Raw genomic sequence first — 25,571 nt, 5'->3', positions numbered from 1 at the left:
GATATTTTTCTTAGACCTAGGTTAAAGACAAAGGACTGCTTCGACATCCGCTCGCTCGCGGCTCTCCCGGCCCAGGGCCTGGCGGGGCTGCTCCCAGCGCCACCACCAGGTGTCGCCTTCGAGCCGTGCGGGGCGGCCGCGGCCCGCTGGGGTCTGCCCGGGGAAGGAAAGCGCGCTAATTACTCGTGTTTTCCGAAATAAAAGGCTGAGAATATTGTAAAATCTGAGTAGACTAACTACCATTCTCAGTCATAATGCCGATATTCGTTTTGGGTTTTTTTTCGATTCTTCGTTGAGAATAACAGAGCGTTGTCAGGCTTTGTATCTATGAATATATCCAATAAACATTAATGAAAACTGTTTATTTGGCAGGATTTGGTGATGAAGCAAGTTAATGTATTCTGCTGTCGGTGACAGCGAAGCAGAATGCAGACCTGACAGCATGTCGCACGGATGTGTGCCTAAACTATTGCTCTGACTCTCCTCCTAACTTTTACATTCACACAATAATATAGAGGGAAGAGTGAAGGTTTGTTATGAGATAATGGCTTCATGGAAAAGGAATCAAATTTGGCATGCACTAGGACAACATTTGGCCAGCACAAAAATCCAAGGTACAGGAGCCTTTTCTTTATAAATCTTAAATATTTGCAAGAACTGCTATTTCTAAGATGTCTTAATGGTACTAAATCATATTCTCACAAGAGTTGTTTACCCTAAGCCTCTTAGCACTTTGTGAAAACAGTACGAAAAGCTAGTCCCTTACAGATAATCATTTCTCCAAAGCAGCCATGATTTTCTAGGACTTATCTCCAAACACCAAATCAGTTCCACTTTGTACAGAGAGTCTTTTAGTTTGAACTTGCTAGCTTGCTCTTCATCTAAACATCTGGCTTATTGTCAGAGAATCCCAAAATTTAAGCATATGAACAACAAACCTTGCAAAGTGACTACTCGTTTCTATTGATGGTGATAAAGTGTTAAGTGACCGAAGTCTTAAGATTCTAATGAACATCAGGCACCTTCGAGCAGCTCCAATGAAAGTGGTGTGTATCCCAAGTCGAGCCATTCAGACATTTAATGCTAGTTGTATGGCGATGCATACGGAGCTACTCTGCAAATACCAGAAAAGGAAGCTGCATCTTCCTAGTCTTTGATACAGTGACTGTGACTTCCTAAGTATTTAATAAAAGTCTGTTTATAAGCCAAGTCAAGCTCTAATACTGGAATTATTTCAAAATTAGACAGATTTATGTCCTCCTCTCCATAGTAACATCCTCTGAAAATCCATTATAAGTTGTCCTTATTCCGAAGATTAGGGTACACCCAACATTAGTTGAGAATTGAAATATTCAGCTCAATAAGATTGACTGATCTTTAGAAAAAAACTCTTCAATTCTGGGGTACCTAATATGATTATAGCAGTCGTCATATGGCTATACCTGGGTAGTTAGACCCTAGGTCTCATAAGCACCATCCTTATATCTTAAACTTGAAAGTTTTTCAACAACAATACATTCAGAATGGAAGTAGCTTTTTGTACCTTGCAAGAAATAATTAGTTAATTATCTGATGTTATGAAAAACTCTCATGCTCTCATAAAGAGTTTTCTGAGACAGTCTGTAGTATAAAAATGGAATATTCATTATTATTAACCAACCGCTTTGGCTCCGTCTTTTATCTGCTACTAACTCCAGACCTGTCCATGCTTAATAAATTCAATGTATTTAATATTTCAATTTCATCTTAGACTTATGTCTCTCCATGATGGTACTCTTTCACTTCCATTCCATACTTATATTACACTGTCAGGTCTGCTTCCTCTATCTTCTTTGGATGGATTTTTTTCACATAATTTATTAAACTCTGTAAAAAAAAATTGCATTTCAGTTTCCTTTAAGGTTCCCTTTCTTTTCTGAAACTATTGCGTTGGAGATAATATATTCACGTTACAGAAATTCCTGACAGTATGCTTTTTAATTTAGTGTCTGTGTACTTTACCAAGCATCAAACTCCAGGCTAATCCAGATTGAAAAGTCAGAATTAGTCAGATCTGGTTTCATACATTGTTCTGTATCATTTAAAAAAAACATATATTTCCCACACTTCAGATCCTTGAAACTCAGCCTATTTTTCTCAACGGATTCACAAAACTTAGCATATCACAATGACCTTACTTAAGTTTTGTATTTATAAGGAAACCTGAAACCAGAAGAGTCATGAGTGGTTTCTTGTTTCACTGTGAAAGCTTTACACAGCTGTAGTGGGTAAAAAGTTGATGAATAAGGTCTACCAGTGGTATGTTATTGCTCCTGGTGACTCAGAGTCTGAAAAGTCATGTGAAGGATTCTGAATAGATAACCTCCTCTATTTGGAACACTATGCATGAAGCTAGCTCTGTCTTCATAAAGCTGAGTTCATGTATCTGCCCGCATAGATGCAGAACCACCGCCTCATCATGGTCCCTGAAATTCTGCTAGTGCACATTTCTTGCTGGTTATGTACAGCACAGGCTACATGCAGTCCTCTGCAGCTCACCACTTTGGCTCATCTCTCCACCTTTTTCCAACATTTTACAGAAGGCTTATGGTCTTGATCTGAGGACATAGGAATACTTACCCTAAAATTGAAACATTGAGTTTGAGAAACTGCCCATAGAAATGGCACAGCAATCAACTGCAATATTCTGTAAAAATGATTCAAATTATTGGAAAGTGATGACTTCAGTCCTTAAATTTAACCCATCTCATGAAGTGTTAAGCTCCCAGTGACATTAGAGGAAAAGCTTTACATAGAAAATGTGGATGTGATTGTTTTAAGGGAACTTTTGTTTTTAGGGCAGAAGAAAGAGAAAAATAATAAAAAAAAATAAAAATCAAGGGCTCCTTTCCTAAGTGACAAGTGAATTCATAGCTAAGCATCTGCTCAGAAAGGAAAGTACTGAGGTCAGATCTTGGCCTTGGTTTTAAAGTGGGCCCAGGGAGCTATATATCTACTTTACAAGCAGCAAATATGTGTCTAGTGACAATATCTTCTGCCTTGTTTCTATTTTTTTCTTCAGAGCAGAAGGTTTTCAGCTGTTTTATATTAGAACCAGGATGAGACTTCGGTCAGTCAGGAAAAACCCCTCTGAGAATGATAGAAGACTTGGCAGTGAAAGATCCTCAAATCAACTCATTTATGCCCAAACAAAAGGGGAGGAGGGAAGAAATAAACATCATTTTATACCAATACTGCTTTCTTGTTGCTTTTCTATTAAAAATAGGACAAAAGTAAAATGATTCTTTGGTCACGTGAGTCATCTTTACTCTACAAAATGCTTCTGTATTTAGAAATAAATCAGAACTATTTAAACATAACAGTCAGACTACGTGCTTTGTAACAGAGAGAAGATACTTCAGGAACAGGAATGGGAACATTCAGCAAGTAATTGTGCATCCGGATGATCTGATAGCAGACTTCTATTCTGTGTGGGAATATACATCTGGAAAGAGACACTGGAATCACTGGATGACTGGAGTTGTTTTGGCTAGTGGATGATATGTGTGAGCTTCTCAGCTGCTGTAAAACAATGTTGCTCAACACCGATTTACATCAACTGTGCGGTTGGCCCAATAGCTCTCATATGAATGGTATGTTGACTTGCCAATGAATATGTTGGTTGGAGTAATGATATTCCTGGCAGGCTGATCAGTGTGCTGATAGAGCTGTGACCTGTAGAGGGAGGCTTCTGTCATTCCATCAGGAGTAAACAAGGCATAGTGAAAATGAAAAACAGAAACCAAGGCCGGAGGTCAGACAACAGAATTGTCTAGTAAAACTTACTGAGGCCTGATCTGCTAAAGAATTTGGAGCTAAATTTGGAATACAGCACTTAGCTGGAGGCATGAAAATCTTTGTCTGTTCACTGTTTTATTGGCATGAAGATGTGTTTCAGTGACTTTATTGTAAACACAGCGAAAGCATAAAGGGTTTGTAGATAGAATTCCAGACAATTGCTTTAGTTATCTATGCTGGGCTTAGTAGGTTTGCTACCTACCTGATTTGTTGCTTTTGCTAGGGCTTTTTCTTCTCTTTTTTGCGCTGTGAAAAATCAAAGTGCTGTTCTGGAGAAACACTAGCTGCAAATTTGTGTGTTAAAAGTCAGAATCATGTTATTTTTTCCATTTCTACCTGCTCAAGTATTTCCAGCAGAATTCAAAAACAAGTAAAGAAAAGACTTCTTCATGTATGTTGAAACTCTAACATCAGAAAATCAGTTTTGTAACATGTATCGTACAGGAATACATACTTTGATGAAAAGCCTGATAATACTTACCTGCTTTCAGATTTCACTACATGTGAGTAGTGCAATTCTGTCCTTACTCCACCTGCTCTCCTGTACTTTGAACGCTGCCTAATAACAAACCAAAACGAGTGCAGACTGTAAAGCAGAGAGGTAATATCTTTTTGTGAGACAGTTTTCTAATGGAGCTTATTAAAGCTTCTGAAACCATAGGAGATGTCTAAGTATGCTATCAGCCCTTAAAAGACTAAGTACTGGGGAGTTGCAAAGCAAAGCAATACTTTTGAAAACCTTTCATCCTGTGTTAAAATTAGCAATGCGGTGCTAACCAAGGAATTTCAACACAGCACTGACTGATTTATTTTGAAGGGTGATTAATCAATCTACCTAACTCGTGCCAGTGCAGAACTACAGGACTTAACATTTTTTAAAAACATTTAGATATCTCAAAATTTTTGTTCAGTACCCAAACTCATGTAATGTCATTGTCCATAATTAAGTGCATTTTATAGTGATATTCTCTTGCTTCATATATATATATATATTTAAAAAGGAAAAGAAAAAATGTAATCAATAGCTTGAATGCTTATCACAAACAAATTACCAAAAATTGATTTCAATAGGATTCTTAAAATGCTATGCTGCAAATACAGCATGATCTTTTACAAACAGTATATGTGTTTGGTAGCTAGGCTTTAAAAATACTACTGTACATTCAAAATTAGTCATTAAAAGGCTTCAGTTTTCTCTTTGTATTCTTAAAATAACACAAATTGATGTCATGTTAAGTACATCCTAAAACAACGATGCACTGTCTGAGGTCTTGGCAAGGAATGGTTCATCCCATCTGAAAATTTTATTTGCACATAACAGATAACTAGGTCAGTAATATAATCACATGAACTGAATAATAGAAAGAATTTTCGAGTCAGAACACTATTATCTGCAAAACTTGAAAAGTGTTCACAAGTTTATTTTATTCTTTTGGTTTTTGGCAATACAATATCAAATGCTTTTTTCAAAGCTAAAAAATTACATGACTGGTTAACAGCGTGAAAGAAATTCTTAAAAGCTGAAGTATTCTTAACTGGAAAATAAATAAGTTTAGTAAAAATTGATAGTAATTATGTCTGAAAAGCTATTTTGCTTACATCGCCTGGGCAAAAATATGGCTACATTGAAGACTATTTCTTCTGAGTAGGAAGTATTTTACATTGTTTGTTGGTTTTAATAACTTTCAAGTTTTAAAATAGATAAGTGAAAAACATCAGTGAAAAAAAAATTGTATTTAAGCTATTTTTGCTATTTTTCTCTATTTCTCTTTACAACATCTGCATTCTCAACACAAACTGCATGTGACACCGAAAGTGAAATCATTAGCAGATCTGACATTGTCAGTCCTTATGATATCATGCATAAATTACCAAACATGGCAACTTTTTAAGATCTTGCCTTATGCTTAACTGAATGTGGCAAAATTCAAGATGTTCACTGATCAATTTTAAGCAAAGATAATACTCTTTACATGTCAAAATAAAAAGAATCACTTAAAAACAAAGTCTCACTGTCATTAAATCTAATGCGAATAATAATTTCCTTCCGGGCACTGGCAGTCTCAAAAGATCCGTTGTTATTTCTTAAGGTGACCTGAAAGTATTTGTCATGGCTTTTTCTATGAGGCTTAAAACAATAACTTCAGAGACAGATTGAATGAGAGGGTTGGTCAAGAAAGCTGCCTTACTTGAAGAATAGATGTGATTTCTCCTTAGTTTGTAGAAAATCAAAATTACATTTCCATGTAAAAATAATGTTTCTGAATGGAAAAGCCAAAATCTACATAATTTGTCAACAAAAAATCTGCCATGTTTATCTCACTATTGATATAATATATAAATGAAGGCCTCAGAAGAAGAGGGAAAGTGCATCTTTCAGTTCGGCAGCCTTGGCATCAGAAGAAAGTCCTATATTGTTCTTCACACAAACCGTCCCCATTAGAGCTCAAGATGTTCTTTTCCTTTTAATCCTCATTTGTACCCCTTAGCCATTTGTTTAGAATTAAATTAACTGCAATTTGGAAAATGTGGATGAAAGGTAGTGCATTGAGTAGATATCACATGTTTCCTGAATAGTGCCTGTTCTGCCTCTTTCACAGCCATTCATTGTGCTTGAAAGGGTGTAGTGTGTGAATTGTTGGACTGTCACTCTGCAGTGAAGTCTAGTAGCCAGTATTACCATGGAAACAGCAGAGAAAAGACAATTAACAAAATGGTTCTGATTTTCCTTATTTCTTGGGGGAAGGGGTGTTCATTAGTGAATATTTTTGTTTTCTTTTGTTATTTTCCAAGAAGAAACACAGGAGAAGGGGAGGAATCTTCCTGTTAAATTAGATATTGTCATCGCTGCAGGCCTAGTAATACAACAGAAATGTGTGTTTGTGTACTAAAATGTGAGGTTTTAAGTGTTGTCTAGTCTTATTCCTTTCTTTCCCATCACAAAACAGAAGTCTCAAAATATTCTTAGGTGAGCGACTGTTAATGAGCAGAGCCTGTGAGTTTAACCCTCACACATTCATTGGACTTCTAATTAGTCCCTCTCAGAATCACTCCGATGACAGGAAGACAATATAGTCCTGAGAGGGGTTTAAACCAAAAGGGGGCTCTCTTTAGATTTTTAGCATTAATTTAAAATCAAATAAGTTGGAAGAAAGTGCTATGGGCTTCTGTAAAAGACAGATTTTTGTGTGTGAAGGACATTCCAACACAGGGGTCTAACTATAATTTCAAGGCAGTCAAGTTCACATACTGATTCCAGAAGCACGAAAAACAAAGGGGGGAAACTCAGGTTATTAAATACACTTCTGCCTTTAAAATTGTTAAATCTACATAACAGTATTACTAACACTCACACATTGTAAAAAAAGGAAAATAAATGATGCAAAATTTATAATAATGCTTTATGTCAAACATTCCCTAAAGACTGAACTCCAGGTTGTGTTCATGTTGCGTGGATCTAGGGATTTCAGAAACAAAAAGAGCTCTCCTCCATCTTTATACAGATGCTGTTGAGATCAGTACCAGGCTCATTTTCATTTATTCATCCTTCCCTTAGTAGGAGCAATAGCAGGAAAACTGATGGAGAGCATTGTATTTAGGCAAACTCTATTTCTTTATGCTCATTTAGGTGTATGAAGACATAACTTTGTATACTACTGGAAATTTCACCTCTGATACACTATAAAAACCACACAGTTGTCTCCAGTTCTTGCCAAAAACACCCTGGTAAATGTATGTTGCAATATGAAAAAGCAATGAATAAGCATAAGAATTTTTTTGTTTTGGAAAGAAGTTGCTGTGAAGTCATACATTTGCTCTCTGAATAGCAGCATGGAAAAGAGATCTACATGCTTTGCTGTCTAGCACATTTTCATGCATCTCATATTCTCTTTATGCCAGAAAAGATATTTGTTTTCAGATGCCAGTTTATTTCTGTATTTCACTCTATTATGGTTTTATCATTGGACATTAGTTTAAGTAGAAGTGCTGATCCTTGAAAGGTTGATGGTTGCTGGCAAGTAACCTTCAGAGAATTATTTACAGGAGTGTGTTGTATTTGAAGAAAGGTGAAAAGTGACAGAATAAATACAGAGAACATAGTACAGAGACTTCAGATGGGTTAAAAGAGGCAAAGAGAAGAACAAGTGGAAAGAAATTTAGATGGAAAGTCCTGATCACTGTTTGTCTGTCCAAGGTAAACACAACAACCCTCTGAAATAAAACACTAGAAAACTGGGGGGGCAAGCCTAGGGAATATATGCTGAAGGCATTCCTTGACTGAAAGGACAGACTCTAGGAGTATTGAAGTAGATGTTTAACAAGGGAAAAGGAGAAGGAAAAACAGTTCTAAAAAAGCTGAGCAACCGTTGGGTTATCTGATAATGAGCACTGGATGGTCTCAGACTTAATAAATCTGTAAAGCAAAAAGAGGAAGGGGAGCCATAGACATTGCTTTGATGCACTGCAGTGTAATTAATTTCATGTTTTGCATTAATAACTTACAGACAATGCAATATGCATAAAACTGTAAGTGGAATTCTGCACTGAAGGTATAGAAAACTGTTTAATGCCATATCACGGCATGGAGAAAACTTGTTCCTGGATTTACTTTTTAGTCTCCAATTAAGGAATTTTCTGTAGTCCCTGAACTCTGATAGAAAAGCCTTTTAGCAATGTTATTAAGGCTAGTTTCTGAAAGATGCCCATTTCCAGTCAAGAAGCAATCTTTGCTACTAATCTCACCTATTTGGCATTAGATTACAACATAGACTTCAGCAGAAATCCAAGAAATGAGAATAACAAACTATTTACTTAGAGATAAACTATACTAAGAAAGTTATTTTTTTTCACTTCACTGTCATTATGATTTCAGCAGTGCTCAAATCCCTCCCACAAGCAGCTTTACTTTTATTATTTGTTGAGGCAATTGGTGTTTTCATTGGGCTCACCATATTCCTTGCTTTACTCAGTCCTTAGCATTAACAACAATGCCCTTGAAATCAAACACTTTGTAGGTTTTCCTGGGGTTTAACTTCTGCAGAAATGAAGTGCAGGCTCTGGCATCTGCCTTAAACATCACACCAGCTAGATAAGTCTTTTAATCCAGATGATGAGAAAGGGGGTAAAAAAAGCACCAATTATAAATCTGCAGAGCTTGTTGTAAGCTTACTTTAGCCTCAGTCAAATAAACCATGTTCATTTGTTTGATAAGTATGAGGGGTAATTAAGATGTTATTATTGTTATTATTTTTGTGCCTAACACATTTATTTTGCAAAGTTGAACTCATCAGAACCAAATGCTAGATTGCATACTCTCGTAACTATTCTTTCTTAACTTTGTCTTATTGTATAAGGACCGAAGGGTTTAGTTAAGTAGCATACTCCAGTACCTCACTGAGCTCAGTTTTTAGACATCATTTTCTTGCGATGTTTGTCTGTTAACAAGGGTCTTCTATTTATGGGCCTGAGGAACACAGTCATCAGCAAGTTGTTGGCTTTACTTCTCATATATGTCCAAATAGCTGGAGAACCTTTCTTTTCTTTTTAGGAAACAGTACCCTTTTTCACAGGATCTATTTCTCCTCATGCCACACAGAAATAAGGTATGTAAGAAATAATACTTTTTCTTTCTACCCATCATGGTCTCTGATAGACTTTTTTTTTTTTTTCTCTTTTTACATGATTTTGGACTACAGTGAACTTCCAAGAGTCTCATCATTAACATCTTGCCTGAAGGCAGTGTCTGGGTAGCAATATCTTAGAATTGTTATTGGTTCTAAAGTCCTGAAACCAGAAACATAGTTATATTAGAGGAGTGACTAAAAATATTGTCAGGAACAATGAAACAGTAAGAATCATCAGTCTACTATTATGACCTCTTACACAGGTGCTGTAGGTAAAAATTTTGTCAGTTTTGACAACACTTTCATCAATGCAAGCTTTGTGAGAGTCTTACCCTTCAAGTAAGTGTCCTCTGCAGGAGAAAGACCTCAAGCCAGTTAGTTGTGCCTGTCAGTAGATTAACAAATGGCACATAGTCTCTAAAGGGAACTGTAAACTTAAATCTTTCAACTTGAAATACTTATTTTCTCCTTTTTTTTCTCCTTTTTTTTCTTTTCTTTTCCTTCCATTCCCCCCCTCTCTCCCGAGAAAACATTCTCTTTCCCATTCTAAAAGAATCTCGTGTCTTCCTATCAAAATCTGTCATTTAATAGATGATCTCTTACACGATTACTTTGATTGTTTTTATTGTGAGTGAAGTAGTCCATCTACTTCCACTGAGGAGGAACGGTGTGATTGTTACTGAATGTGACAATCATTAAGCATTAAGAATGTGGTCCATAATTGTGAAGGAACATATTCCTTCAATGTTGCCTGTGATAGACACTTCCCAGGCCTAGCCATGAATGTGTGGGAAAAGTTCCTCCCCAATATTTAAGATTTAATTCTCATGTGCTCTAAGGCCGTTTTTCACCATACAGACATAGGAAAGTGTCACAATGAGTGATATTTTAAAGGTCTTTTATAATGCTACAATGATGTAAAGTAGCTGTAATGTAAATGAGAGGTATTCCCCAAGGGTATGGATGAAACATCAAACACTTACAGAGATCTGGCAAGGGTCCAAGAGAGAAGCTGACTGTAGAAGGATCACAAAGGTAGTTTTTTATTTGTCAGTAGCACATATGTAGGATTCCATCACAGAAGATGTCCAAAGATTTGCTATCATAAGCCTATCCATGAAAAAAAAGAAGTGAGTTAAATGGATTTCTTCTAAAAATAGGCTATTATTCATTTATGTAGAGGTGCTGCTTTAATAGAAAGCATAACCTGTTAAATGTGCTCCCTCCATCCTGCAGACTTTTATTCTTTTCTCAAAGAGCAATGACACTCCAAAGTAACATTCCTATGTAATTATATATTCAATGAAAATAAGGCTGCCTTAACAACAGCTGAATTCTCCATAATTGTTTGATGTCATGGAAAAGAAACAAGTTCTCAAAGAATAATGAGTCAACATCTGTTCTTTCCCCCTTTTCCCCTCCCATTTCTCCGCATAGCTGAAGGAAGCTTCATTTGGGGCTGCTCACACAATTTTGGGCCAACTTTATCATTGGTGTAACTTCAGTGGAGTGAATGTAGCTGCACAGGACATTAATCTGCTCTCACTATTTTAAAGAAAAAATTAAATGTACCAGAAACAATAATATTAGAACCAATGGCTGTAAAGCTTCCATAAAGTTGTTTTTCAGATTCTATCTAGTCAGAATCAAGCTTTAAATAAACATGATAGAATCCAGAAGAAATTTAGATCTTACATAACTTGGCATTTAAAAAGTTTGTCTTCATTCAGTGCTACATTTATGGGGAAGAATAAACTTCTCATCCAAGAACAAACTTTTTGAAATTAATTTTTTAGACCACAATCAACATTTGAACCTTGAGGTAATGTCTGGGTTGAGTCTAATGTAAGTAGACTAAGAGAGATTTGATGAAAGAACAGAAGATCCAGGCATTACCCCAAATTCAAGCAACTTAATATGGAAGTGTTTCTCTAATATAAGGGCTGATAGTTTTTCTAATTATGGAGGGGGGGAAGGAATATCTTTGTACACCTCTGTTCCAACATGAAAACAAAAGCAATATTTTAAAAATGGCTTTTTTACTCCATCCAGACCTCTGCAAGAAAGCGCTTTTGGTAACATGCAAAAATATATCTTCAATGCAGTTTCATAGACTCTAGTGTTGAAGAGTTTCCAGTTATTTGCAGACTCTTTCCAGTCTTTCTACCACTTAGATATTTTTCTGACACCTACTATGTCTGTTTCTTGATTCATTTTTAAGCACATTTCTCCCTGTCTTACCATCATGGGCTAGAGGAAAGGGAATTATTTTCCCACCTACAAGAGTTTTGAAGACCACTGTCCTTCTCTCTTCTTCATGTTGGAATACTTTCATAAATCTTATATTCAGCTCATAATTCAATCTTCCTCCATCTCTTCTCCTGAAGAAGTAAATCAACCTCTGATTCTTCATTACACGCTACACTGTGCATTCAATGATTCTTAAATTGGACACTTTCCACTGGGCTTTATTGCATTTCATGCTATTTTTCTCCAGTCTGCTATTGCCATTTTGAATTCCGGTCTTGCTTCTCAATGTATGTTAAAGTCCTTTTCACCCTCAGGCCACTTGTGGGCTTAACGCAGATTTCTGTCTACTCGGGTCATTGGTAAAGAACCGAGTAGAAACAGATCCAGACAGATCCCACCAGAAAAGCTAATTGTATGCTTCTGCCTGACAGGGAATCACTGATATATATTCTCTGAGCTAAAATCCTGACTTCCTTCTCTCAGTCGTGTCTATCTGAACACCTACAGTTTTGATCACTGACAATTTCTGGAAGGTTTAATAACTTCAAAGCCTTTCACCTTCTAAAATCAGACCTTATGCCTTCACTGTGGTAGTTACTGTATCTTTTCATATTCTGTGTTAATTACTATGCATAGGCTGTCAGATCATACTTTTTATTCATTGCTTTTGTTGAGTACAACATTCCATTACTTTACACAATTAAACTACACTAGTACTGCATAGTCTTTAAAGAAGAGAATGGTGTTTGCAAAGATTTTTTCCTTTTATTTTCCTGGGTTCCTATAGCCCAGCTGAGGACTTTGAATATGGACTGTTACTCTACTCATGCTTGGGTTTTAAGTTATTTATGGAGCAAATTGTTTAATGTCCTCTCTAGGTAAACTTATATACTGCGAACATCTATCAATATGCATTACTTGTTGTGTAGTGGAAGAGTTTTCCAACATACAGCCAGAGTTCCACAAGGGACAAGAGTAAATGAAAAAGGAGGTAGCAACAATGTGATTATGGAAACGATGTCAACATTTAACTGAAAAGCTTTGAATCTTCTATTTTCTTTTAATTTTTCACCTGAAGCGTAGTGCCCATAGGCATTTCTAAGTAGATCTGGGTGAGCCTATGGATAAATCAAAACTCAGACAAGCAAAGGACCTGGCTATTCTCCATAAAAAAGTTTTTTTTTGTAAAACTATAAATTAAATGTGACTATGAGGAAATCACACCAAAGGATTGTCTTTATCCATAGATGTGAAGCCAAGGCAAAGCTTGTAACTCAACAGGATCTCAAATTAAACTTCCTTTAAACTAAGTCTAAGTATAAGTTCTTTAAATTTATATAATTAAAGTAGGATAACAGGAAATTTGATGTGAACATATTCAGGTCTCAGGAACAAGTAAATCAGCTTTTTATTGGAATAAACAGTTCTTACACAGCATAGAATTACACCTTTTACAGAAAAGGAAGTCAGAGAGACAGAAGGATGAAAGAGGAGCCTGTTAGAGACCTGATAATTAATGGTCTTTTTCAAACATAAACAGAAGATCATGACTTGAGATAAAGAAATAGCAATGTCTATATATGCACCTATTATCAACAAAGGTCCTTGGATTTATGTAAAGTAATGCTTATGAAGAAAAATAAGATGAGCTATAAGCAGAAATATTTTCAAGGGAGAGTATTATTCATGTTTTTTCATAAAGTATTAGTAACTGGTTAGAAGTGCTCCTTTCAAATTATCACGAGCTAAATCAGAGACTAGAACTGAAATGTAGCCACTCTCTGAAAAATAATGGTAGTGGAAGCTCCTGCTCTTTATGCATGTTGTTCACATTTACTCTGAAAACATATAGTTCAGTTTAATTAGCATGTGATTGAAAAGTGTTGACGACTTGTGTACTGCGTTACTAAATGGATTTCCTCATACTGGGGAATATGTAAATTCCTTGAAGAACTGTTTATGCTACCAGAGAGTCTTTTAAGTAATTTTGATGACAAGAATTAAAGTATGAAGTCAACATAGTTATTCTGAGGATTTAATATATATTTTTGAACACAAAAGTGTAAATAACTTTTTCAAGGAGCCAAAGCAGTCTGTGAAAACAGCTGTACAGATTTTTTTTTTTTTTTTTTTTTTTTTTTAATGGAGCAGTAGAGTTTAATTGCAGCTTTTGTCACTTCTCATTTCTGGCAGCCAAAAATAAGATGAAGAAATGTAAAGAGAAATACCTCTCGTTCGAAGCACTGAATATCATTTAAAAAAAGAAAAGATTTGAGTATTTCTGTATGATTCTTCTCTGGGATATGAAAACATCAAATGTCTGTAGCTTCATTTATTTCATGAAGTATATGTCTGATTCACTGTGTTTGTATACAAGAAAAATAGAAATTAATGCCTAAATTACACTTCTCTTGAAAGCTACATATTTTTATTGTCAGAATGGCTGAGGCAAAAACTGTCAAAAGCTTGCATAGTTCAGACAAATCTAGAAATATGTGGATACTGTAATTCCCACTCCACAGAGAGATTTGCAGCAAAAGAATCTGTTTTTCACTAAGATAAAAAAAAAAAAAAGATCTTTCCACAAACATAATTTCCAGGAATAAAAAAGCCACCTAATTAAAAAAAAAAAAAAATAAATCAAATGTTAGCTTGCCATGAGTTTCAGGCTTATAATATTTTGAAAAACACTTTGGAAGTGAAAGTTATTTTAAGATGTAAAAGCTGAAAGCATTCCTGGCATAAAAATGTCAAATATATTTACTATTTGTTTCAAGTTGGAAATGTTGTAAATGAAATCAATAAAGATTGGAGAGTTCTTTCATTCTGTTCTAAAACACAGGCATTAATAATCATGAGCTGTACAGGAGCATGCAAGAGCAAATAGCAATCAATACAAACCCACAGAGTTTTGGGAGTTTATTGGTAACCCTTCCTCAATTTTGTGGCTAACTTCTTTCCTTGATCCCGACACTCATCCACCAAAGTCCTACAAATATATTACTATTGGAGAACCTTGTACATTTTTAGGTAGAAGATTATGCCGTCATAAGGATTCATCTAAACCAAGGTATTCACTTACTGTGATTATTTTCAAGTTTCTAGTCATGAAGTCTAAGAAAGCTTCTCAAGCTTCCTTAGTACAAGGCAGAGAATAATGTGATTCTAGAAAATGGCTTACCTGTTGTAGCCAAGGACTTACAATAATAGGGGGTTTGTTTGGTTTTTTTTCCATTCAGTCTATCTGTGGAGGAAATTGGTCCAAAAGATGCTGAACTTTTATGTTGGTAAAGTTAGGTGAAGTTAGTCTCCCTTAAAACATCAGAATAACCGTGTTAAAGAGAAAATCCCATTTGATGCATTAGCCGGTTCATACTCCTTTGAATCCTTTGTGTCCAATCTGTTCATTGTGTCACATCACACTAATTGATGATGTCGTTGAATAAAAATTCTTTTTTCTCAAAGACAGTGTTACCCTACCTCAACAAAAGGCATGCTTATCCTAGGTAAGTACTATGCTTGCCAGGCCCTGTTCTTTTTTTTGGAAACTCTGTGAATGTTCCACTTGTGACACTGAATATCTGCGACTGATCTACAGTGAAGTGCAGGAGAGTAGAGTTGAATCCCCAGCCTTGTCACCCATTCCCATCATCAGACACACTGGTGGATGTTCCTCAGTAATTCTCATCAGTCACATGGACTTAAGTTAAACTTCAGTATAATCATAACTAGCACTAACCTCTCTGAACAATGGATGGTTCAAAGAGGGAGTAGAAAAGAAATTATACCATAATGTCTCATTATAAGACCACAAATCCAATTGTGACAAAGGCGAAGGAAAAAGATAAGGGATGATAACAGAAAAAGACTGCATAATTGATCAAGTCTCTCAACTGTTTCTAGAAAATGTGGAAACAGAAAACCAAGGAGATCCATCCCATAAAAATCAATGAAAAGTCTATTGACTTAAATGGTGGCACATCACAGGCACTTTTTATCCTTAAACCTTAAAGAAATACCAGGATAAGACAGTTGCTTAACAACAGGAAAGAAACCTCTGCTCTACTAAGTCACAGATTAACTTTCAATTAAGGAATTTCTGCAAATATTTAAGTTATCCTGTACCTGTTAACACAGACGTATATAAGGAATAGCTGATTCAGAGATAAGAAGTAGAACAAAGGATGAAAATCTATCCAAGTGCAGACTGCATTTCATTTTAATTTTATCAATATCTTTGAAATAGAGATAGACACAAATGATCAGTCACAATACTAACTAAGAAATAAAAATAATATTTTTGGGTACTTGCAACTAAAATGTCTTTTGTTCAGATAGAAAACTACAGTTCATGGCTTGTAACATCCTTCTGAGAAGTAATAAAAATGTCTGACATTTTATAGACATTAGCTTGGCTTCCAAAGGCATTTCTTAAAACTCTAAGCTTTTTTATGTCCAGTTTTTGTGATTGATACATTATATAAAACATACAGAATAACTTCTGATTATTCAATACATATTGAATTCATGAGGTCTGGAAAGTGAGGAAGGAAAAAATCCTACCATTAATGTTCTATTCTTGATCATTCAGATGTGTCACATTTTAAATTTTGTATAAAAATATCCAGAGACATTTTAAAAAACAGGTTGACATTTGCTAATCTGTTAAAGAAAGATAATCTCCTGAATTCAGTTGGTGTCAGCATAATCAGCTGGTTTTGATGTCCGTCAACTATTTTAAGACACAGACTATGTCTGCTAGATAATGTAGTCACCCTCACACTGGTTCCCGAAAAAAGGGAAGAAGTCACGGAAAATCAATGAAATTTCAGAGTTAGCTACAAGGATTGGCTTGATCTTGGCTACCTTAGTGATTCTAGCAGGACTTGCTTTTATGACTGAACAAATCACATTTTTTTCCACTACAGAAGTGGTCAGACAAATAATGGTTCCCACTTCATAGAAGTAAATAAAATTTCATTTTAGAATCCTGCCTTTTCATATCAGCTTTTGTACCTGTACTACAGGAACAGATGGAGTATGGGAAAAATTTGAAGTGTTAATTGATTTTGTTTGAATCTTGTTACCCTCTGTTTGGTGTGAATTATTAAGTTGTCAAAACATTAAGTTATATAAGGAATGGAGCAGAGAATAAACAGATAATTCTATTGATATCAGAGGTGTATCTTCAGCTAACATACTATGTTCACACTGGTTATCCTATCTCAGACTGCAGAAAAATAAGGGGGAAAATAAAAGAGCAGTAAAAATTAAAGAAAAAGTCTGTTCTCAGAAAATGAAAACTAGCTTTGTTTTTCATAGAAAAGAGAATAAAATGCAAAATTTCTATTACAGTAAATATCTTGTGTTCAAGAATTTAAGTACATTGAAATAATCTGAGAAAACCAAGACATACAGAAGTAGCTTGGGTTATGATAATTATCCCTCAAAATGTTAAAAGAGGTATTTATCTTCGTACTTCACAAATGTAGCTATTAAAATTTATGATCTAATCTGGAGGAACAGATTATTTGCTACTTCTGTGAAGTTATGTTGCCTTCCTCATAAGCATCAGGTACAGACAATTGATATGGATAAGGTTTTGGAATGGTGGAGTAAGATCCAATATTGTAATTCCTGTAGTTACATGCACAGAGCAAAATATCAACAGAATGAAATAAGACACAAGGAAAGCTCTCAAAACCCTGGCTACATCGTATGGATCAGGTATTTGATCATTTGTAGTTCAGATTCTGGTGAAGTAAAAAAAATTTCTCCAGAGGATTATACAAAGTTTTCTCTTGCCAAGCATTCATACACTGAAGGCAGAAAGAATGAAAGAAAGTGATAATTAACAAGATTAAATGAATTTGTCTTCCACTGTCATGTTGGGTCTAGCTTCAATGCAATGCATCATTTTTATATCAGAATAATAGAAAGCAGATTTTAGGGAACAACTTAGCTCTAGTTTAATTCTGTCATAAAAAATTAGATTTCCTTTCAAGAAGATTGAAACTGAAGTTCTGTTCTGAACTTCTGTCTGAAGTTATTTCACATCTGTAATAATATGTTTGACCCATAGGAAAAGACAAATGTTCTTTTACACAGTAAGCAAACCAGGAAGTAATGTTGAAGGTAGAAATGAATAATGATGCCTGAGAAAGAACAATTTGCCTTTGTAAGACAAGAATATATTACATCAATACAGACAAGTATGACAATATTTAGAAATAATTAGCCGGTTACCTTGCTATGGGATAACAGTTCAATGAATAAGGCAAAAATGTGGACTGTTACACCCATGTCAAAATAAACTGCACAATATGAAGTCAGATGACTTCTACTTTAGCAAAATTGTCCAGTAGACAAATAGAAGCATTCAAACCTTACAAATTCTTAAGTGGTGTATTTTCACAATTTCAGGAATCTTTTTTCTTTGTTTGAAAAATTTCTTATTGTTTTCAGGCATCTAAATATAGGAAGTATCTGGGATTTTGTAATATTACTTGAATGCCCTCTTTCCACTGTGGGATATTTCAATACTATTCCTTTCGACTTCAATGAACAAAGAATGCGAAATCTGTTGGCAATTTGCTTGCTACCATGACCGAGACTATGTATTTTAATTAACTTGTGTCTTGTTTATTTTGATTTTTTTCTTTGTGGCTGCAAAATGAGTAACCTGTGGATCCTAATTGTATGGCAAATTCTGGCTTCAGGGCCACTGGCTGGTTAGTAGTCATCTGTGGGGAAAAAAGGAATCATTACAAATTACTCAATTTTTGATTGTCAGTTCATGTGAGTTTTAATCCTAATTCTGCATGTAGAAAAAAATGCATGCATTCAATTGTAAGGACTGTTGATTTTCTCATTGTTTCTTTGTATATTTTATTCTTGGATCTTCTTCTTTGCAACTTATCTGTGCACTGACTGTGCTCTGCAAAAATATCCAGGGCATGAATCAGGTAATCAAGAGAGATGCACATAGATGAAATAATCTTGGAATCCACTGGAATCTACTAGAATAATTTAGAGCATTTTAAATAAAAAATAAGTATAAAAAATGTTTCCATTGCAGTAACATTATGAATGAGAAGAAGGTGGAGAATCCATAGAAATAGATCATCATACAACAAAACAGAAGTGAAAATCTGTGTTAGATAATCTACTGTTAATATTAGATTCTATTTTGCTTCCTCTATCCTAAAAGAAACAGAGCTGTTTTATGTATCTAGTACCAAAACAATATTGTACTTAGCAAAGCAACCTACATCAGATATACAACTTAAATATCATGAAGTAGAAGTACAGGTAAGGGACAAATACAATAATTTTGTATTTCCATTTTTTTGTGAAAATATAAGAAACTATTTTATTCGCCCAAAGAAGAGTGATAAATGATGTAATCTACAGGCTTCTATAAGAGTATTGTTATCACTTAACATTGTGATAATATATTTTAAACAGTTATGTTTTTCTTTTTTAATGGCATCATAAAATTACCTGATTTGGAATTTTGCTCTGTAAGCATCCATTTACATTGTGGAATTTTATAAATTGACATCATATTTTATTTATTATGTGTAATCTATTGCTGGATGAGAAAGACAACCATTAAAAATTTAATGATATGTGCATTTTGCCTTTATGTTAATTCTGACAACCTTTTATTATAAAAACATAGTATGTTTCCTCACAGTTCTGATTACTTAAGTTGACACTGGTAAAAACTACCCATTTAAGAAAATGCTGAGCCTTCTTAAAGCTGTATTTTACTTGGCAGCAATAGCCTTTAAAAGACACAATCCTGGCTGCAGACAGAAAAATAAGTTAAATTCATCTGTGTTGATAAAGAGCCACTGATTCATGTGGATTGACCACAAAGATGAAGTTGGCTCAGAGCACTGGAGAACTGTCACTTGTTCTCTTATTGCCAAGAGAATTTCTTTCCAAAAAAAAAGAAAACATTCCCCGTTTATGGTTTAGTCTGGAAATCTTCGAAGAGTTAAAGAAGTACTCAAGTATCTCTCCTTGTAAACATCTCCTTTCTCCTGCCCTATGAGAATTCTGAAATATGTCAAGCAGAACAACTGTCAAATTACTAGTAGCTAAATTAAAACTCTTTCCTGTCTTTAGAGGTATAAAGAGTCTTTGCTTCAGTTTTTCTTTCATATCTGGAATGGTGAAAGGAAGAATAAAAGTGTCCTGAATAATTCCAAGTGTGATCTGTTTCGTAATCTGTTTTTATATCTGCTAGTTGACTGAGACTTGTGTCTCATGCGTGTTTTCTCAGCCTGGGAAAATGAGTCAACTAATATACTTCATTTGGCTTCCTTCTCATCCTCACCCTCACCTCCAAACACAAGTGAGATTGATTCCTATCCCAGGCATTACATAAGGATCGCTGCACTCTTACCTAAAGAGTTCTTACATTGTTAAGCACTGTAAGGACATTGTAAGGAACAGGACAAGCACATCTAAATGCTCATACGGTGTAAGTTTTCAAAATCTCTCCTGAACATTCAGACTGTACATGACCAAATTTGACTGATGGCAATGTGTAACTTGATTATTACAAGTCTTCCTTTCAAAGTTTATAGGCTATTTTTTGAAAGCAAAATATGAAATCTTATTGCTCATTCTGTGCAATTAATTCTCATATTCTCATACTGCTTCCCATATGTGCTGCATCGGCTCAGATTTCATAGGGTGGCTTTAAAGGTAGTGAAACAGGAGGTAAAAGCAGGTTTTGGTCAGCCTTACAACAAGTGGAAAAACAGTTTTGCTAAAAGACTAACTGAGAAAATCTTCTGTATATATCTGAAAGAAACGGAGAAACAAAGATTAATTAACCTCATAGAAAGTCAGATTTCCTGTCTTTGATATTGTCCCCTTTAAGAGAAGATATTAACAAAAGCAAAGGAAACAAAACCCTGTACTTTTTTTGAAGCAGAAAGAGGAGATCACATCATTTAGTAAAATGCTTGCCAGGTATTTTTTCCCAATTCTGAGTTTTGGTTCTCATCCAAAACATAACAAAACAAGCACATGAAAATGTGGAGGTCTCTTATCACTTTTGTTTCCCATTTGTTAAGTAACTTTAAATTATATTGGTGAGAAAGAAGGATGCTAATCGAGTTGAATCATCTATGGTACAACATACTTTTACATCAAAATCTGCAAACTTTGTTTTTTGTTCTTCAAATATTGCACCTAAACTGCTCTTGGAGCTTTAGAAAATAATAATGAGATCACTCATCAGACTGCACAGTTACCATAATTGTAAATTTTGATCCTGCTTCTATTGAATAACTGGGAGACATTATCTGAATTTCAACGGAAACAGAGCAAAACCTTTAATTATATGAATTGTAAAGCACTTTCTTCAAACTGTAATAATTACATTAGTTATATCCAGGGGAATCTTCAACGTTTGGCTTGATAGTAAGGATGTAAAAGAAGAAAGTTAGATCTCAAAAGAAGCACATTTATTTTTAATACTATAGAAAACATTTAGGATCTCAAAAGTTCAGAAGAAATAAATGGGTTTTTTTTTTTTTTCAAATAACAGAGATGGCAGTACATGCAAATTTTAATGTCTTGCCCAGAGTGCTAGAAAATACTACTAGAGTTATATCCTTACAGAACGTGTCTTTCACCTGCACAAAATGTATTTTCAGGGCTTCCTGCCACGGGATGCCAAAATGCTAATTTCCAGACATGAAGAAAGACTGCATAGCCTGAATTTGGTTACTTTTTTCCAGCTATAGAAAATAATCTAATAAAATGCTATTTCCTTCACCTGCAAAACTTGCCTTTCCTCTAAAAGTTTGTGTACACAGTATAACCTGTGAGTTCTTGTAGCCATTGGGGCAAGTTATTTACCTCAGCTAATATTAGCCAGCAAAGAGTTAGATATCTGCTCTAAACTGGTGTTTGTCCTAAACAAAACCTAACAAATTGTGGAAAAAAATAAAAAATTACTTGTTATTCTGGGAGATTAAATTTCTAACGCCCTCTAGTAAAGCACTGTATCTTCTCAGTGATTTCCACAGGGGACAATCTACTACACTGCATGAGAACATAGAGCAATCAGATAAGTTTGGAAAAATCTTCATCTTTTTCTAACTTTATAATCTTAGTCATATATGTTCAGATATTCTTGTAAAAAAATCAGTCTCTAGTTTTAAATAGTAATACACATGTTCTAATCTACAATAAGCATAAGATATATAAAAATGTACAGTTATAGAGTTACAAATACAATAAGAGCCAATATTAAAGTAGTAAAGAAATGCAAACAGTAACAGTGTTGTGAAGGAAAGAGAGAAAAGATTCCCATCTTATTTCATTACAAAACCCCTCCAGCTGGTTTTCTTGGCAAGAAACAGAAGAAGAAAAGCTGCATGGAGGATGAAGCCTAAACTGACAATCTTGAAAATGTAAATCTACTTGCAAAAAGATTTATAAACTCTATAGAAAAACTAGATTCTGCCGAATGATTCATTATTTTAATTACTTCCTGCTTTAGCGCACATCCTTTCTTTTCCTTTGTGCAAACTGCTTCAATCCCTGTAAGGATTTAGCCTTACAATAAAGCTTTTATAACTTTCTGGATCTTTGTCATGTTGGCATGCGGGTCATTCCCTTTATGTAAGGACAAGAAGAAGATGGAGAAAATCTGTCCTGTGGGATAAGGAAAAATTCAAACCTGAACTGGCCAAATATTGCTCTGAAATAGAGAGTGAGTTGCTTTTTCCCATAGGAGATAAATCCTGGCAGACAGCAAGTGTAGAGGAAACCCGAACATGTTTCCGTGTTATCTGTTCCAGAAGATGTCACTACAAGAAACGGTGTTTATAGGATGGCCAAATCGGAGACAAACCGGTGTTTTTAAATCAGAAAAGTATGGAAAAGCTTTTCCTAGCTACCGAAGTAACGTTTCACCACTGAAACATTTTTTAGCTCCCAAACAGGACTCCTGGTTTTTACTACATTTCAAATGCTATGGTAATATATACTCTTAATTGGAATCTGTATGGAGATGACACAAGCTAAGTGCCATTGCTGAGGAAGTAGTGAAGGTTTAAAAGAAATAGAGGTGCATTAATCTGTATAAAATGTATATTTCTGAAGAAGGAAACTGAGAATTTTTGAATGTTGTAAAGATATAAGCCTTTTAGAGACAGATCTTTTAATTATTGTTGTTGTTGTTATTGATAGTCTTCTGATTAGTCTGAAAAACCTGAAACAGAGTACAGAATAAAGAAAATTATAGATTCCCAGGTAAATATCATGCTTTTTTTTAAGCTCTCCAAGGCAAGGTGACCTCTCTGCTGTGTGGCTGTGCAATATGAAGAATGTTGAAGTCTCAATCCATGTCAGTTATTCTGGCATTGCTTTAATACCTATTAACAGAGTCAACTGCAAACAAAAGATGGATGATTATGTCAGGTCATGGATAAGTTGCTGTATGTTTTTAATAAGAGTAAAGGATAGGCTACATCTGTATTTGCTGTTGTTCAACCTCGTCTCTTTAGCAAACATGCAGTTTACATGCAATTTTCATGAATTGTTCTTGTGTTCTAGTTAATGGGCGGACTTTGACATCAGAGATGGGATCAAGGTTCATAAGAAGAAAGGAAACGAAACAGAACAAAAAGTTTCCATCAGAAAAGCAACACATTCACCTCCGAACTGGGAGTGCAGACTGCAGCCCCACAGTACAGTCAAATGTTTAGAGGTGTGCAATAGAAACACCCAGCTAATAAAGCAAGAGCTACATGAACAGATGGTGCTATAGCACTCTCATATTACCTATTTCTCCACTCACCAGCACCTGCTATCTAATCCTCTTTCATCATTCAGCTCCCTAGTAGCAAATTATTACATTCTCACCTTTCATTTGTTTTGATATCACACCAAGGCCATCTATGCTTTCAGGCTGGGTTTATACTACTGAACTTTGCGTCATTTTAGGGCTACTGATTTCTACAGTTGTAAATCAGAGGAGAGGCAGCCCCTTAGCTTCATTACAAATACATAACCCAATCTGCAAGAATTCTCTGTCCTTTAAAAAAACATTTGAGCAAACATATCACTAATTATGAGAAGGAAAAAGAGTAAAATGTTATACATATGCTATGCAAGGCTAATAAACTTACTGTCTCATTTATGCTCTCTGTAGACTCACAGACTCATCAGCATTTTAAATAGAAATGCCAAAAACCCTAAGGATGCTTTGAAGAACACAAATTCAGCTCCTGAGATTTTTTTCTTTAACATTGGTATGGTCCTGACAAGCATCTGTGTATCATTAAGAATTTGTCTTCATAAGGAGGTCTTTAAGTAAGCCTCTAACTGTGGGTTACCACTGTCCAAATTTTGAAGACTGCAAATGTCAGCAGTTTGTAAAAACATCACAACCTCACAATTTTAGAAAGGTCAGTAGGACTCTATTAGTGTCAAATGTTCTCTGCAGCCTTCATATTTCAAACCTCTATTATTTCTTGTTCTGTATTCCTCTCCCCTATTCCTTTTCCAAATATCATGTATGAATAAAAGGATCATAGTTTCAGGGCAATGGAGCTAGTCCTTGGATTGGAGAAATCAGTTCTGGGCCAGTAGCACTACAGTAGACAACTTTTCCCAGCAGCCATAACCTCCTCTTAGACACGAGTCAGTGGAAACATGCACATTCAGTGGTAGACTCTGGCCCCAGAAGGAGAAGCAAAGAGTAACAAGAGCAGCTGAAACTGCCAAAGGGATTTAGGTTGGCAGAATGTATTTAACCTAATTTGGCATGTGGTCGGGACACAAGGAGCTAATAGCTCATTGCTTTAAAAAGCGAGGGTTTTTGTTGAATAGAAATGTTCATGCTATTGGCTTCATATCTTATGAAGCCAGTTCCAAAATAAAAGGAAATCCCAGTTTCCATAATGCTATTATGTGTGAACATTTGCTGTTTTGACTTTTTGCAAATCAAGACACCACCAAATCAATGAAATCACCAACACGTAGGTTCTCTTTGAAGGTTCTCCACTTACTGGCCTGGCTTTCAGACCCAAATTTCCCTGTGAAAGTGTTGGTACAATATGAGTTATATGGAAGAGCAACCTCACAGAAGCAGAGAGGTGCCTCTGATTTTGCCAAAGCCCCGGAGAGACGCATCATTACAGAAAAGACTGCCCAACAAACCTAAACACCAGATTATATAGTGTCAGAAAAGGACGGGAAATTTGTATATTATCAAAACTGCAGAGAGTCTGTATCAGCAGCTATGAGAATGTAACATATGCTACAAAATTCCTGTTAGATGAACTAAAACAGGCTTTTCACTTAATAATTTCTTTTTTTAATAGAATAATTGGGCTATATGTTAATTCTTGTTTTCATTATTTTACTTCCTCTCTCAAAGCACTCATTATATTATTCTAGTGGGATGTCCCTGCCCATGGCAGAAGGGCTGGAACTAGTTGATCTTTAAGGTCCCTTCCAACCTGAACCATTCTATGATTCTATGAGTCTATAAACCTCGTTCATTTTAAGACTCTATTGCTAAATGCCAATGCATTTACTAATGTCTCTGTTTTCATCTGTGCATAGTCCCACTGATGCCAAAGAGAAAGGTTAAAACCAGTAAATATGGAAAGGATTGACTAGGGTCTTCTGAGAATGTGTAATATTTGGCTTCTGAAATATTTGTAACGGGTCATAACTTATAAGAAGGCTAGACTTTCTGAATTAAGCAAAATTTTCCTGGTGCACATATATATGTTTCTTCCTTCTCCTTTAAAGCAGATTTTTACTTTTGTGAATAAATATGATAGTATTGCAGTCATCTTAGACCATATGTTTTCA

Source organism: Cuculus canorus, chromosome 2 (assembly GCF_017976375.1).
Source record: "Cuculus canorus isolate bCucCan1 chromosome 2, bCucCan1.pri, whole genome shotgun sequence".
In the NCBI taxonomy this organism is placed as follows: Eukaryota; Metazoa; Chordata; class Aves; order Cuculiformes; family Cuculidae; genus Cuculus; species Cuculus canorus.
This window is presented reverse-complemented; position numbering follows the sequence as displayed.